The following is a 17,367-nucleotide window of genomic DNA, read 5'->3' as shown; positions in this document are numbered from 1 at the left end:
AATGCAAAATGCCATAAAAGCAAGCACAGAAAAAATACAATATCAAGATGTTCAGCATAAACTAATGTCATTTATATAAGTTCTGCTTGATATGAATAGACAATTGAGAGGTAAACATATAATTATATTCGTAGTATAGTGAACGCTTTTTTATAAAATTTATATTATGCTGATTAGCAAGTATTAAGCTCTAGTAGCGTAATGGTAGCGCGTTTGACTTCTAATCAAAAGGCTCGGGGTTCAAGTCCCCGTTGGAGCGTTCTTTTATGTAATTTTATTGCGCACAGTTTTTATATTATAATCTCTAAATAAGTAGCATCACAAGGGCAAAGATTAGATTTATCTATTTCTGGGTTATGCTCTTTTTATCAATTTTATCAATTTAGACGTGGTCTGCTATTGGGAATATTACACAACACAAGGGAAAATAAATATATTTTTAACGAAAAGCACATGTAAAAATAAAAATTTGAATTACAAAAAAATATTTATTTTCGTATGTGCATTTTGAGGATTGTATTTAACAATATTTATATATTTTGATACAATTATTCATAGATTGTTTATGATAGTTATATAATCAATAAATCCAAGATATTTTTATAATGTGAGATCTTAGAATGCTGATTGCTTCTTCGAATTAATTTTAATAGTAATAAAGTCATAGAAAAAATTGGACAGTAATTAGAAAAAAAATTTATGATTTGAAAAAGATAATTTAATGAAATTTCATCTTACGTAAAATTATTAAATAATAATAAAAAATAACTATGAGCATCGGTAAATTGTGTTATAAATGAAAAAAAGTAGTCGACAATAATCACAAACATTTCTAATACTTATGATATTAGTTATTTTTGAAATATTCTATAAATAAAGGAATTTTGTCTTGTGATCTATTTTTATACGAATATTCTTACTAATCATTTCTATTTTTTCCAATAATATAATTTGAGATTATATATTTTAAGTTATCATAAATTTAAAAAAACCTTTAATTTAACCCACATAAATTACCTTATATGAAAAAAACAGCCGTAATAACTTTCTATCTATATATAGTCAGCTAAATAATTTAGAAATATATAAAACCTCTTATGAAGCTTTATAGTTCAATCTAACTGGTACAAATAATTATGTATTGATATTATTGGTATTTCAAATCAATACTAATAATATTTCTATATTTTAATAGAAGCACAAAAATGAATTACATTCAAATAAAAATTCTTTTTATTGTATTTATACAAAAATTCCATAATTTATTAGAAATAGAAGCACAAAATTGATTTGGATCTAAAAAAACCACTTATTTGGATTTATATTTATAAAAAGAACCCTATTAAATATATTAAAAGGTACACTATTCAAATTATATTCTATGAAAAAAAGACCTTAATAAGTTTATATCCAAAATAATCAATTAAATAATTCAATTATATATAAAACCCCTTAGATGTAATATATTATAAAAAAACTTCGCAAAAACTTGTTTTTTACACAAAAACCTATCAAATGAATTTTTATTTTAATAGAGGCACTGAGTAATTTTATATTCTCAATTGAGGATCTTGGATATTTAAATATTTTAATAGATGCTGTCTAATTTTATTTATATATAAATAAACACCACATAAATTTTTTATTAAAATATCACACACAATCTTTTGATTTTCGTCCTTTACAGATAAATATAAAAAAACCACAATAATTTTTAAGGTACTTGAAAATTTTAAATCGTTTATTATAAATATTTAGCATATAATTCGTGTGTATTTTTTATCCGGCTCTAATACATATACAAAACACAAGAAAAATATTTATTTCGATTAACAGTAGGAATAAAAGCATATGATCATATTTGTTTTGTCTTAATAATTCATGCCAAGAAAATCTGAATTATAGAGATTCGTATAGTAGCATATAAAATCAATAAAATAATAGGTTAAATTGTATTTCATAATTAATCAAGAAAATTCAATATCTTACCACAAATTTAAGATTTAATAAAAAGTACTCCTGAACCCCTCAATAATAAAAAAATACAATTTATTTTTAAATGATTTTATGTAAAAATACAAAAAAGCACCATCGAAAATGATTCTATTAAATTATTATACATAAAGAAAGCGTTCACTATCTGCTAGGTTTCTTTTATATAAATAATTAAATAGAATTAAATTTACCGGGACTCATCCGAAGAAATCTTCTTAAACTTCGTGCAGTTACTATAAAAATTTAATACGAGTGTGATCTATCTCCATATACGTTTTTGTTTTCTAGTTGGGTGTATCATAAAATAAATAGTTGATCGGAATTAAAAATTTATTTTTATGGTATTAAGCCGTAAAAATACTGATCATATATGTTTTAATTCACATTTTTATATAAAAGTAATCTATTTTAATTTTCAATTTTTAAATACTGATGATTTTTAAATGACTATTTAAGGCTGGTCTATACAGTGTTTTTGATTTCAAAGAAAATAAATGTGTCATCTATATTTAAATAAATTTATTAATATTTCATTTAAACAAATTTTTTGATAATCCCAACCCAAACATCATTCATTTTTTATTTTTTTTCTTTTAAAACACACAAAAATGTATTAAGTTATGGTAAACACACGTGAAATTTTTTGTACGAAACTTCATAAGAACATTCAAATATGGTTCCGACCAATTAATGCAAAAAATATACTTTGTCACATTTAAAACACAAAAACCTAATTCATATAATACCAAACCGACGAATAAATACTTAATTAATAAATGATCATTGGTTGTCCAAAAGATGTTTCAGATATAAAACATTAAAATGAAATTTGAGCAAAGACAGGCAATAAAACATAAATGATGAAAAGTAAAACAAGACCAGAAAAAAACTTACCAACCCAATCCCACGATTCCTCAATAATAAAAAAGATATCGTCACATTTTTGCATCCGCATGTTTCGCTTCTTTTTCATACTCCACACATCTGTCAATTTTGTTGAAGCTCTAAGAATGATGAAGCTTCGTGGCTCAGAAAACTATGTCACGCATATGGGCGATCGATTGGTTCTTGAAAAACCTAGACTAGAAAATATCGAGAATATGTATGTTGTTGTGCACGATCGTGTAGTTTATTTTTTTAGAAATAAGAAATATTATACGCTTGGTCAACTCGCAAGAGACATTATTGTGAGGGTTACTGATAGTACTTTCACGAAAGATAGGGAAGTCGGGTTTTCTGAAAGTAGAAGAACACTGGATTTGTTTAACCTTGGTTCTGATAACAACTCAAGTGATAGGGGTAGGGGTGGATCTAAAGCCATAGCTGGGCCAAATCGTCGTGATCCAAAAGAGATACACAAGACACATGCAATGGCAAAAGAGAATACATCACCAAAAGGGGCAGATAATAATCAAAGCAAGAAAGGTGGTGCAAGACAACCAATGTTTGTCGGGGCGGATAAATCACTTATTGATCCAAAAGCACAATCAAGGGCACCTAGATCAAATCTTGTTTCTAGAGGACCACAAAGATCGCAACTCGATGGTCGTGCTAGGGCAAGACAATCACTACAGCAAAAGGGGCAACAAAATAACCAAAACTATAATTTGCCACCGCGTCAACAATTGCCGAGTGTTGTTACGCAACGTCAGAGTACACGAAATGGTACAATTACACAACAAATCAGTAATGATCAAGGAAATAAACCAGGATATGCAGTAACTAATACAACACAAAATTTTGAAAATCTTGGAGAAAATGATAATTTCCCACAAGATCAAAATGGTTATATTTCAGATCCACAAGATATGCAGAATGATTATCCCATGACAAGCGAAAATTTACCTTCTTCATCAATAGATCCAGAAAATATGGGGTATAATGATAATGATTGGGATCCAACAGACCAACTTACTGCAGAAAACAATCAACAGGAAAACTACCCTGAAAGACAACGTGGAAACGATCAAAGAAATGCATATTACAATAATGATAATAAAGAAAATACATCACCCGCTAAAAACATGTCAAGATCACTGAACGAGTACCCCAGTCAGTCACCAAATGATTATTCTGGCTCACCAGCTAAAAACATGACAAGATCACTGAACGAGTACCCCAGTTCGTCACCAAATGATTATTCGGGCTCACCAGCTAAAAACATGTCAAGATCATTGAACGATTACCCTAGTCAGTCACCAAATGATTATTCGGGCAGAAGAAGAGATGATTTACCGAGAATAAGAAATCCAGTAGAAGACAATAAAAAACAAAATGACGACCTTCAAAATAGAAAAAGACAGGAAGAAAATGATAATTCAGGATTTGGACCTGATGGTTTATCAAGACAAAAAGGAAATAGCAGTATCACCCCAAGAAATAAATCCGAGCTACAGGGACTTGACCATCCCTATAAAAAAAACATGTTTGAAGATGATGAAGATCCTGTAGATAGCATATTCCCCAAACCGACCCCCAATAAAGGACACTTAGTAGAAAGTGACTCGTCTATGGATGATCCAAACGGCGATACATATGTTGCAAAAGATGTTTATGTTGATGAACTAGACAAAGATTATTTCCATCTGGTATTGAAAAAAGAAAATTCACCGAGCCAGATTTGTGTAACCCTTTTCGAGGAAAAATTCATATTTGCACCATGCAGTAAATCCAATGAGAATCAAAAGTTTGTATTGGTTAGAGCTGATGAAGTTCTTAAAAAAATTAAAGAAACACTACAAGAAGAAAATAAAAAAGGGAATCTTTGTCCTCCAACAAAAGACAAGAAAACCGAATCAAATCTGCCAGAAAACACTGCAGCTGGTGTTTCTCTTGTTTCTAAAGAAGCAAAAAAACCGCTTGAAGTATCAGTCAAGCTGCCGGATGATACGAAAAAATCTAGCATAGAAAAACCACCATCTGAAACAAGATCTTCCGTTGATTCTTTAGAGCAAGAAAAAATTCGAAATCAGCAAATTATTAAAACTGTTACGAAAACAGTTTTAGAATCAGATAAAGAGCAAGCTTCACCCGAAAAAACCACAAAAGAAGAACAAGAAAAAACCAAAATACCACAATCCGTTAAACTTCCATCTGATGATAAAAAAGAACCGACTGTTGAAATAGGACCTTTAAAGTCAACAAAGAAATCCGCGACTAAATCAAAAGGAACACTGAATACCGATAAAAAACAAAATAAAAAAATTGTAGATAGCAGGGATATGCAATTGGATGATATTCTAAAAGATCCATTGCTTGATGATGACGAAGATTTCTTCAGTAAGCTTCAAAGAACCTTTTCGATGAAAGACTTTGATATGACCCATTTATAAATTTCTGGACAATATGTGTTAACAATTGATATGTGCTTTCCTATGAAAATAGATTTAGATGGAAAAACATTTCAAAGTGCGGAAAAAAATAAAATTCACAAATTATCAATTTGCATGGTTTTTATTTATACCAGTTTAAGTCAAAAATATCGCTTTTTTAAGGCAATTATTTTTGATAAATCGTTTTCTTTTAATGAAAATACAAATAACGACGATACTACTGTTATCAACAATTTTGGTTGTCATTTATCTTTCAATATAATTTAAACGATATCAAAAATAATGGTAAAGCCTGAACATCTGCACTTTTATTATAATAATTATAAATGATTTTTCGAATAATCTTATAAAAATGTAAGTTGAATCTTTCATAGAAGATTGTTAGCCGATTATATTTTTTATATTTCATACAAAGCAGGAATCTATAAATAAATTATATCTTTCGCAAGTTATTTTAATATTTTTTAAAGAATGCGCGTTCTATATATTGTTGAGAACAGACAAATTTATTATATTAAAAAAATCATATTAAACTAAATCTTTCTTTTTTATTTTGAGAAATATGGTGGTCATAATACCCAAAAATAGAAAACTACGTCCTAGAAAATAGTACGATATTTATGGAAACACAGAAAAAAACCTTCTATTTAATTAAAAATTATCGTATTTATATAACATTAGCCAACCAGAGCCATAATTAAAACCATCACCATGTTAAGCTTTAAAATAATTGCCATAAATTTACTTGCCTTTAGACTATAAAAAAATCGATATAATAGATAATATTTAAACACCAAGAAAAAAACTTACGAACAACTACTTTAATTCATACATAGATATATTAATTATACAGGATTTTAATTTTTTTCTTAAACCGTTTATGTACGAAAAATTACATATAAGTGAAAAAATATGAAAATGAAACCATAACCACAATTTGAATTTTATTTATACTAGTTTAAATCTATATAATATCTAAAAGAGAATATACTATAATGAATTCTATAAAATTTCTCGTTTCTTCTTTTTTTTATTTATATTCGGAAAATCTTATTAAAAAAAGAGCAATTGATATTTTAAGTTCAACGGTGTAATTTTTAAATGATAACATATTGCCAGAAAATACTTTAGAGATGATTTTCGTTCAAATGTTTTTTTTTATAGGCATTTTCGATGTAATATTGCTTATTTTTCTGTTCTCAAAACTCACAAGGTTTATTTATTATTTTATATTTGTCTTTAAAAATTCAATAAGAATTTCTATACGCCTTGCAAATAATTTAGTTATTTATTTTTCTAATAGTGTATTAAATATCAATTCTGTATACGAATAAAAAAATTATATGGAGGGTACAATGTAAAAAGATTTTTAATGCATAAAAATTAACGAATATATGGCCTTAAAAAAAAATTATTTATTTATTTTTCTAATAGTGCATTAAATATCAATTCAGTATACGAATAAAAAAATTATATAATGGGTAAAATGTAAAAAGATTTTTAATGCATAAAAATTAAACGAATATATGCCCTTAAAAAAAATTATTTATTTACTTTTTAAATGGTGTATTCAATTCCATATATGAATAAAAAATTATATGGCGGGTACAATTAAAAAGATTTTTGATGATTAAAATTAAACGAATATATGCTCTGAAAACAAATTTAGTATTTATTTATTTTGAGCCCTTAATAAAATATAATGTAACGTTTAAATGCACCATGTAGTCTGATTAAAAATGAATAGAATTTTATTTCATACAAATTAAAAGTTCCAACAAATAATTTAAAATCAAAAAAAGGCAACTATATAATAATATAGTTGGAAAGTAATTTTGCAATAATATAAAAGAAAAATTACAATATTTTGTGACAGTAAAAAAAAGCATAATGAATTTCTGTATAACAATGCAAAAAAAACGATTTATGGTAATAATTATGTATACACATTTTTTATTTTAATGTGCTCTTAAAATCTTATTTTTTGTTAAGAAGAATATTTTATTTATTGTTTATTGTAGCATAAATATGATTTGGATTTAGATGATATATAAAACTGGAATTTTTATTAAACGATATGCAGAATATTTTATTTTGATATACTATTAAACTTTGTATTTCACGTTTTAGTTATGCTATAAGAAGTGTGGCATATAAATAATTAATAGCTGCGATATATTTATATTTCAAAAATATAATCAGGCTTAGAGATTATACATTTACATTAGTGATATAACTAAAACAGTAGGCCAATTTATTGGATTTATTATATACTGGTTAAATTCCTGAAACGTATTTTGGTTTAAATATCTCTAAGGTATTTTTAGAATATTGAAGACGTAAAATAAACAGTGCAAATTTTTTTTACACTAAAAGATAAAATTTTTATATTATTCAAGTCATAAAAAAAATCATACACGAGTTATATGTTAGTGAAAGGTTTATGATTAAAAAAACCAGATACGACTTTTTTTGTAAAATTTTATATGGGTAAATATTAATTTTTATCGGTAATTTTCTAAATTTTGAAAGATATAGAAATTACCGATTCTATAAAGTTAATGCCTTATGACGTGTATTTATAAAGAAAAGTAATTTTAACGGTTTTTTTGGGGGATCTAAAACAACATAAACGATAAAAATACTTATAATTTTTTTGGAATACTTTTTATGTTTATTCCAATTATAAATAAAAAATTTTTTAGCACTGAACCACTTCTCAAAATTTTGATCCGATATTAGGTCAGTTTCGGTTTTAGATAAAAATACGGTTTTTTTCATTGTACATAGTTTCATTTTAAGAAATCATTAAATATTTGTAATATTTTTCTTGAAAATTTAGATTTTTTGAAATATTAAAACAAACTAAAACCTTGAAAAAGTTTTGATCAAGTAGACTTAACTATAAAATCACAAGAATTTTTATATTTTAATACCTATAAGTATTATTTTTTTCATTATGTAAATTTCGCTTTATAAGACCCATGTGAAATACTTACTGATTCGAAAATAAATCAATATAGGCTAAACACAAATCTTCAATAATTATTATCATCATTTTCAATAGAAATATTATAAATGTTAAATGTATTTTTTGCAATAATTTTTTGATTTAAGGAATTTGTATTATTATAAAGATTGGTTTTTTCTCATACCATAGATTAAATGTATTTAGCATATTAACATCCGTATTTAATTAACAATAAGCTATTAAAAACCCCTTGATTTTTGGGAAGAGTGACTTAAGAAATGAATGTAACTATTTTGAATAATTATATTGGGGATAATAATGTTTTAAGAGATGGGAATGTAAACGAAATTATGGCATGCGCACATACATTGGGGTTAACGAAAACACATAAATCAATAAGTCTAGAAATGAAAATGTGTAGAAAAACATTCATAAGGCAAAAATAGTATAAATATAGTTTTTAAATGTGGCCATAAAAAGGTTCTTTTTGGTAGAGGAAGATTATAATTTAATAAGGTATAACAAGATCATGTATAAATTTAAGATTTATGAATTATTACATTCAAAGATTTATTTTTTGTTATTTTATTATCTTAAGGGTGGGTAGAAAGCAAAAATACGATAAGCTTGAATATGTCTTAAAAAATATATTTACTTATAAAGAGAATTAATATTGCAGAATAAATATGAATGTTCTTATAGAATATAAAATAAATCTTAAAACCTATGTATTAATTATAAATATTTCAAATTATTTGCCAATTATAATTTAATATTGCAAAATAATGATGTGTATTAGAACTAATACAATTTATGGTATACTAATAAGTGTATCGTATACTAATAAGTGTATGGTATACTAATAAATATATGGTATACTAATAATTGTATGTATACTAATAAATCCATGTATGCTAATAAATCCATGTATGCTAATAAATGTATGGTATACTAATAAGCATATGGTATACTAATAAGTGTATGGCATGCGCGTAAATGTATGGTATACTAATAAGTATATGGCATGCGCGTAAATCCATGTATGCTAATAAGTTTATGGCATACTAATAAATCCATGTATGCTAATAAATCCATGTATGCTAATAAATGTATGGTATACTAATAAGTTTATGGTATACTAATAAATGTATGGTATACTAATAAGTTTATGGTATACAATAAGTGTATGGTATACTAATAAGTGTATGGTATACTAATAAATACAAGCTATTTATTTGTGCTGAACAGATTACATTCGAAAAAAACATGAATATTAATAAACAAATATGATTTAAAATATTATGAAAAGTATAAACATTATTTTTATATATAAAATTATATTGCAAAAAGAACATGACTATTAATTAATATAAAATAAACAAAAAAAATATAAAAATTATCGGACAATTAGGAATAATATTTTAAATCACTTTAATCATAGCCTCCAAGATCAATTTTAGGGAATTAATACGGTAATTTAACATTTTTTCCTCTTTTTGAAAAAACATACCTATAATATAATATAAAGAAATCAGTATACAAAAGCGTTTGAAGAATACCGGAATAATACATTATATTATCAACCTTTACAGAATTAAGTTTCTTCAAGCTCCAGTTTATCAAGTAAAGCAGTCTATACAATCCCAAACAACAAATGTATCTACTGGTCATAACCTCCGCTTCACCAGTCTCTCTCAACATAACGAGTTGAGGAAGAATAGCAACTGATTCAAGAAGAACGCTTGTAGACCACAAATATTCCTTAATAAAATCAAAAAATCCGTTACTTACAACACCAATTAGAAGAGGTACGAGAAGAGATGGTATAATCAAATATAGAATGTTGAAGTTATCGAATCTTCTATCGTATGTATAGAAGTATTTAAAGCGAATGAGATAGATACTGAAGGATTGAAGAGTCAAATAAACTATTTTCATGAAAAACATATAGACAAGTATATGTCGATTGAAATTGGGTGTAAATAGATCGAGATAACGGGTAATAAATACCATAAAGTAAAGCATTTGTGTTTTGTAGCTTAGGCCTGAACATGAACGTGTTACCATTATTTTTTTTATTAAGAGAATTATGGCGTAGCTATGAAAAATATCTCCTCCCAGTCTTATATAGAGTGCTATTTTATCGATTAGTGGTATTGTCATTCTTTTTCTATGGGGTTACTAAAATTATGAATTAAAAATCGAAATTGAACCAAGCAAATTTCGTTCTTAAAATATTTCATGGCTCATGACTAGAATTGAAATATTGCCACAATCCAATTTAAAACTTAAATCTTGAAAATATTATTTTATTTTAAAGCAAAGTTGAGTTATTTTAAACAGCCACAATCCAATTTAAAACTTAAATCTTGAAATATTTTTTATTTATGGGCCATATTTATAGTCGTAATTTTAGTTTTTGTTCTCAGGCACAACTTAAAACGAAATATTTGAAAATCCAAATAAATTTATTTCCAGTACTTAAAATATTAAATTAGCAAATAAAGCTAATTAGAATATAAAAATAAATAAATTTTGAGAATTCACAATATTAAATTAGAAAATAAAGCTAATAAACTTAAAAATAAATATATCTTTTTGTACGAATCAAATTAGAATAATAAGTTTATTAGACTATTTAAATAAATAAATTTTGAGCATTCACAATAGTAAATTAGAAAAAAAAATTAACTAAACTTAAAAATAAATACATCTTTTTCTACAAAATCAAATTAGATTAAGAAGTTTATTAGACTATAAAAATATATTTATTTCTAGAATTCACAATATTAAATGAAGAAAATAAAGCTTCCTAAACTTAAAAATAAATTCATTCCGGCATATAAAGGGATTAAATTAGCAAATAAAGCCAATTAGAATATAAAAATAAATAAATTTCGAGCATTCCCAATATTAAACGAAGAAAAAAAATTAGCTATACTTACAAATAAATTCATTCCAGTATGTACAATTTTAAATTACAAATAAAGCTAATAATAATATAAAAATAAATTTATTTTCGGTATTGACGAAATTCAATGTGTAAATAAAGTTAATTAGAACATAAAAAATAGTGCATCAATTTAAGAGACCAAACTTCCATAATTTATAATGCTTTTATTTTTATGTTCGATTAAAACCCAATTAAAGATATTTTAGAACATGATTAAGTTATTTTTATTATTTTCACAATACATTTTCTTTTACCCTAAAAATAAATTACATGGTTTTTTAATTATTACTGCAGTAAAATTACAAAAAAATTGAAATTATGAAATAGGTTTAAATTTGCTTTATCATTATAAATTTACATATTTTAAAATCAAAAAAAAGTTCAAATATACTTATACTGATCATGTGATATAATTTTATTATTATTGTTAAATCTGATTTTATACACCTCTTTTGATTATATTTAAATTACAATTTATATTTTCTAAAATTCTTAGTGAGCCGCAAAAAAAAATTATTTTTGAAGTATATGATCTATAAAATTTAATGTAGAAGATTTATGTTAGCGCGTATATGTCTATACTCGATTTCTAATCCCAAAAAAACTGTTTTTGAAACATGTGAATATATTGTGAACATTCGTTCGTATATATAATTCAGCGAAATCTAAAAATATAATTCATCAGATATAATCATTTTAAAATGTGCGAAAAACGGGATATTAATATAAGCGCAATCTATTAAAATGACAGAAATGAATTTTGATATGACAAATATATATAAATATACTTGTTTTTATGATATAATAATGCATTTTACAATAAAATTGGTATGTATATGTGTAAAAAGATTTATTCTGAGGTTATAGATGCTATCACAGAAGGCGTTTTACTGAAACTAACATTTTTTGTTTGTGTAAGAAGGTCTTATTATTTAAAGTATTTTAAAAAGAATTTCAGCGCGAATAAATATGATTAAAATGGGCAATAAATATTATTTAGATTATAAAACAAATTTAAGATTTGTAAATCTAAAGCATATATGCTGAAACATTGCAATCTTCATATAAATAATAATAAATATAAATTTTTAAACTTCTACTGTATTAATTTATGAAAACCATTTTTTATAAGGTCTATTCTATATACTAATATTTTTTTGTAACTTTCTACTTTTAATAAATAAATAAAATATTTTTTGGTGAATATTTAGTCTTGAAATATTTTAGAGCAAGATAAAAACCGAATTTTATGATAATTTTGTTAAAAAAATCATAATTTAATATAAATAAGAAAATGAAAAAGCGGTCATTACAAAATAAATAAAAAAAATCAGTTCATAATAAATTATTCCATATCTTTGAAACCAATTTCTTATATTGGTATTAATAGAAACTGATATATAAATTAAAATATTTAAAATATAGCGTACTGATTTCAGTTTAAATATTCTAGAAGTGAATTTTAATGTATTTTGTGATAAAAGTGCTTCAGATATTTTTCAAAGCTTATTATTACTGGTATTTCATATAAAGATACATGAATTTCGCATAAACCATTACTTTTTAAAGTGTTTGATGCTTTATCTAACAGAAAAAAACTTGATCTAATATAATTTTAAGTAAATAAAAACAAATATAGAAATATTATGCAGTTCCATTGTATTATTGAACAACAATGTATATAACTTGAGCATTAAATGCTCTAGTACAAATTCTTGAATGGAAAATCAAATAGATGAATTTAAACAATATTGAATAAATGAATGAAACTATCACAATTATACATTTTATAGTATATGTGATTAAAATAATTAAAACAATCAAAAATAAACTCTATTAAAACACAAAACAGCTATAATTTATAATAAATACAATGTAATATCGTATGTCGATTTCTCTTTAAACTAATTTTGGATTTAAGATTTACCAATATTTTTTTTTCTATTCTCAATGCAATTTTCAAAATTGATTAATTTTTCAAGTACCATTAATATTTTCGCTTTTTTTTGCTTTGATTTTTAAAAATAATTGATTGACACGATATATACAGGTGTTTATAAATTTATATATAATGAAAATTCAAATTGAGTTCTTGGATACATCATAACAGAAAAAATATCATATTTCCAGAACAGCAGTACAATCTAAATAATAAATATTTTTTAATTTACAGTTACCTTAAGAAATAAACGGAACAAAAAAATTAAATTGTAACCAATTACAACATACATAAATTTATGAAACTGTTCAAGTAATTTTTTATAAAAAACAAAATAAAAAGTCTATTTATTTACATCGTGGCCTAAAAGAAATAAATATAAATATACTGGATTTTAAAAGAAATAGTTATTTTACATGAAAAAAGATTGTGACTTGTATTAAAAGAAGCATAAAACTGTATTTGTATAATTAAAATTAAAAAATTTGTTATGTTTTATCAGTAAATTCAATTTTTAGATGTAATAGTTGCATGGGTTTTATAAAATATAAAAATTATAAACCATTTTTATTTATTTATTTATTAATTTTCTTTTCATAAATAATATCTATACAGACGTGTTAAGCATATCGGGAATATTGCACAACTTCTTGATGCATCTTTTTGAACCTTCCCCTGTATATCTTCATCAACTGCTCTTCTTCTCTCAAATGAGATGGGTTCAAATGTCTTGCGGAGTGTAAAAATTATAAATATTAGTAATTTATATAGGCTGCATATACAATTGTTTTTCTTATATTTATAGTTACCAATATGTGATGAAAAAACTATGTAAAAGATGCTTGTTTCTTATCACATAAAAATATATAGCATTATATATAAAAAGAAAAAAAATATTATGTAAAATCGAGCATGGCAAAGCATAAAGGCACCATGATTGTTGATTCTTAAAATTTCATTTGAAGATCTTTATTCCTTATCATGCAAAACTTCACAATATTACAGATATAAAAAAACCAAATTGATTGTCAAATCGAACACGATAATAACACATAAGAACATATGAAGTTGATACTTGGATTTATATATAAATTTTAACGTACATAAAAGTTTTAGAATTATACTAAGGACCAAAAACATAGGAATGCATTTAAATATGTATGCCTGGTAATATACTACACAATGATTCGTTTTTTTACAAATTTATTCGAAAAATCTGATAATTATTTTAAATATTTTTTTCTTAATATTATGGATACGAGCCATATGGTAAAAGGTAAAAATCACTTAAAGTTGTAGAATATAAGAACTTCACTAATCCTTTTCTATTGCCCATTATATTGTTGAAAAGCATACGAAGCCTGCAATACACCTATTAAAAAACATTAAATTTATCTTAAAGCAAAAATAACAGCTTATTATCTTATAAAATTATAAATAGCTTTTTTCAAAAATAAATTGTAGAATGCATTCTTTTAAATAAATGATCAAGAGATGAAAGTATAAAATATTTCTATTCAATTGTAAATAAAAAAGCTGAAAACGTTAAAAGATAATATATGCGGATTATTTTGTATGTTTACTTGTCATTTTTATCATACGGTTTTATTTTTCTTTCACCCTTAATTTATGTGTTAGCGGAATTAGTTGACGTTTTTAGCAGATAAATGTCTCAATATAATATCTAATGAGTAAACTGGTATTATAAATAAAAATCACATAATGAAAAACATGTTAGTTTACAAATAATTTAGCAGAATGTAATGGTTTTAAATTATGCCATTTATTTTTTCAAAGCTAAAAAAATGAAAGAACTAGTGTTCGTTTTATACATAGACTTGTCGCACTATTGTAAAAAGAATCGTAGAGCGTTTGTGTTTTGAAGAGATACCAGAAAATATTTGTAGAGTTATTTACAAAATGCGTTCAGAAATATTTTCTGAAGGCCGAATAATGCAGGAATAGGCGTGATAGTAATGTTTGATACGGTTAAAATTGTAAAACCAAACTAATAGCGAAAACTCATTCGAATTTGAAAGATGTGTGGTGGGAATACCAAGAAAAAAGATCAATTTTCTTGGAAATTATAAAGTAAAGGTAGATGTTCAAAATTTATACAGATTTTAAAAAAAAAATTTGTAGAAAGAACCAATATCATTAGTATAAATATAAATAATATTTCAAATTTGTTGAGAACTTTAGCATGTAAATCATAAAAACAAAAATAATATTTACATAATGAAGTAAAACAAACAAATGAATATAAAAATAAGATATAGTATAGAGAGTGGAAGAAAAAAGCCGCCAAAGAATTTATTATCTTGTTTAAAAGAAGTATAGATGAGGAATTATACTCTAATCTTTTTCATTTATCGTAAAATATTGTTGTAAAAATCTAAAATAAGCTTCAAAGGTTGAAATTTAGGAGTTTGTGTTAAAATAATACGATGAAAAATATTTTTTTCTCTATATCGTAAAATATGTTTTTAAATCTAATTGTGGTAACTTTAAAAAATATATACTAAATCACCTTAGAATATTAGATATAGTCAATTCTGCATCCTTTAGATAAGGATTTTTTAAAAGAATTTTTATATTTTGTGTTTATGAATATACATGTGTAGGACAAAAAAAACATACATTACTCCGGTCTTTATTTCTTATATTGGGGATATCAGGTTGAATTATTTGTGTTCATAGCATAGAAATTGTGATTAAATTATGTTTTTGTACATATTAGACTTATGATACCATATAAAATGCATTAAGATGTATTTTATGTTTAATTTATCTTACTAAAATGCAAGTACTTGTAAAAGACATATGTTTTATGCATAGTTTTTTTGAAATCAAATAGTTGATTTACCAGAATAAGAAGGCTGTAAATATTATTCGAAACAATTTTTGATACATCGTTTGTATAAACCCGCTATTTTAGGATGCAATATACTAAAATTTATGATACTTTATAGATGTTGATATTAAAAAAAACTGACCCAGAGCGTCTGTATACAACACATTTTCATATATTCATGGCATATAACTTTATAAACAATAAAACTAACTAATTATAGTACGTTAATAATAATGAATTAATAAAAACTTATGATTTATCAGATTAATTTCCATATAAATATTATGAAAGTAAAGTCAGATGATTAAAAATAATTAAAAGATAAGATCAAAAGATATTTTTCATGCCAAATTAATATTGCACTCGTTTTATAAATCGATATGCGAAGTTAAAAGCCATCACAATTCTGATGGATTTCGTCTAAATGTATCGGTTTTTCCCCTTGAAAGTCTAAAAGATATAAAACCTTTTGTTGGCAGCATAACATTAGCTCAAAGCAGAATTAAAAAAATAAACAGATGATACAATCTCATCGATGTTTATATTTTAGTTTATAATGGTATGTTAAATACCGTTAATTGGTTTTACTCTGATTTTGAGGATTTGTTATGTATTTTTCAGTAATTATGCCTAGTTTTATTTTTCATCTATAGAAAAAGATCGGGTCATATATCAGATAGTTTTTTTTACTCTAGTGTCCTTCTTTATTCTTCCCAATTAATTTTCTATTATTGTCAGAACTGAGTGTCTTCTGATCTTATTTATCACTTGATGTTAAATTAAAATCTAGTATTATTCTTTATCCATCCTACTTTATTTTATATTATTATCTGGACTGATCGTCGTCTGATCTTCTTTATCACTTGATGTTAAATTAAAATCTAGTATTATTCTTTATCCATCCTAATTTATTTTATATTATTATCTGGACTGATCGTCGTCTGATCTTCTTTATCACTTGATATTAAATTTCCTCGAAATATAAAGTGAATGGATCTAGATAATCTGACAATACTCGTATAAAATCAAAGTCTAGAATTTATATGCATATAATTGCTAGATTAACTACTATTTTTGATACTTACTTTTTGGGTGTTTAAGCTTTCACTAAAAAACATGATCCTATTATGTAATAAAAATGAAATCGCTTTTATTTTTGGCTTTGCATCACCAATTTTTGTGATATTTTTACAAAAAAATATAATTTATGTTCGTTTCTGGTATAATATTTAGTTTTATCAGCATCTAATCTATATTTTCTGTTTAAGATCAGACAATTATATGTATAGATTGTTTAATTTATATTTTGTTATCTTCTTCGAT

At 24.6% G+C, this 17,367-nt stretch overlaps 1 non-coding gene across 1 annotated transcript; it reads left to right on the top strand.

Annotated features, from left to right (window-relative positions):
• Positions 1-187: 187 nt before the first annotated feature.
• On the top strand, positions 188-259 carry TRNAR-UCU (transfer RNA arginine (anticodon UCU)). Its single transcript has one exon. It is a non-coding gene; the product is annotated as a tRNA-Arg (tRNA).
• The last annotated feature ends 17,108 nt before the right edge of the window (positions 260-17,367 follow it).

This window comes from Rhyacophila brunnea, unplaced genomic scaffold (assembly GCF_057557595.1).
Source record: "Rhyacophila brunnea isolate RB1 unplaced genomic scaffold, BYU_Rbru_1.0 scaffold_122, whole genome shotgun sequence".
In the NCBI taxonomy this organism is placed as follows: Eukaryota; Metazoa; Arthropoda; class Insecta; order Trichoptera; family Rhyacophilidae; genus Rhyacophila; species Rhyacophila brunnea.
The sequence above is the reverse complement of the archived record's forward strand: the minus strand, read 5'-3'. Positions and strand labels throughout refer to the sequence as shown.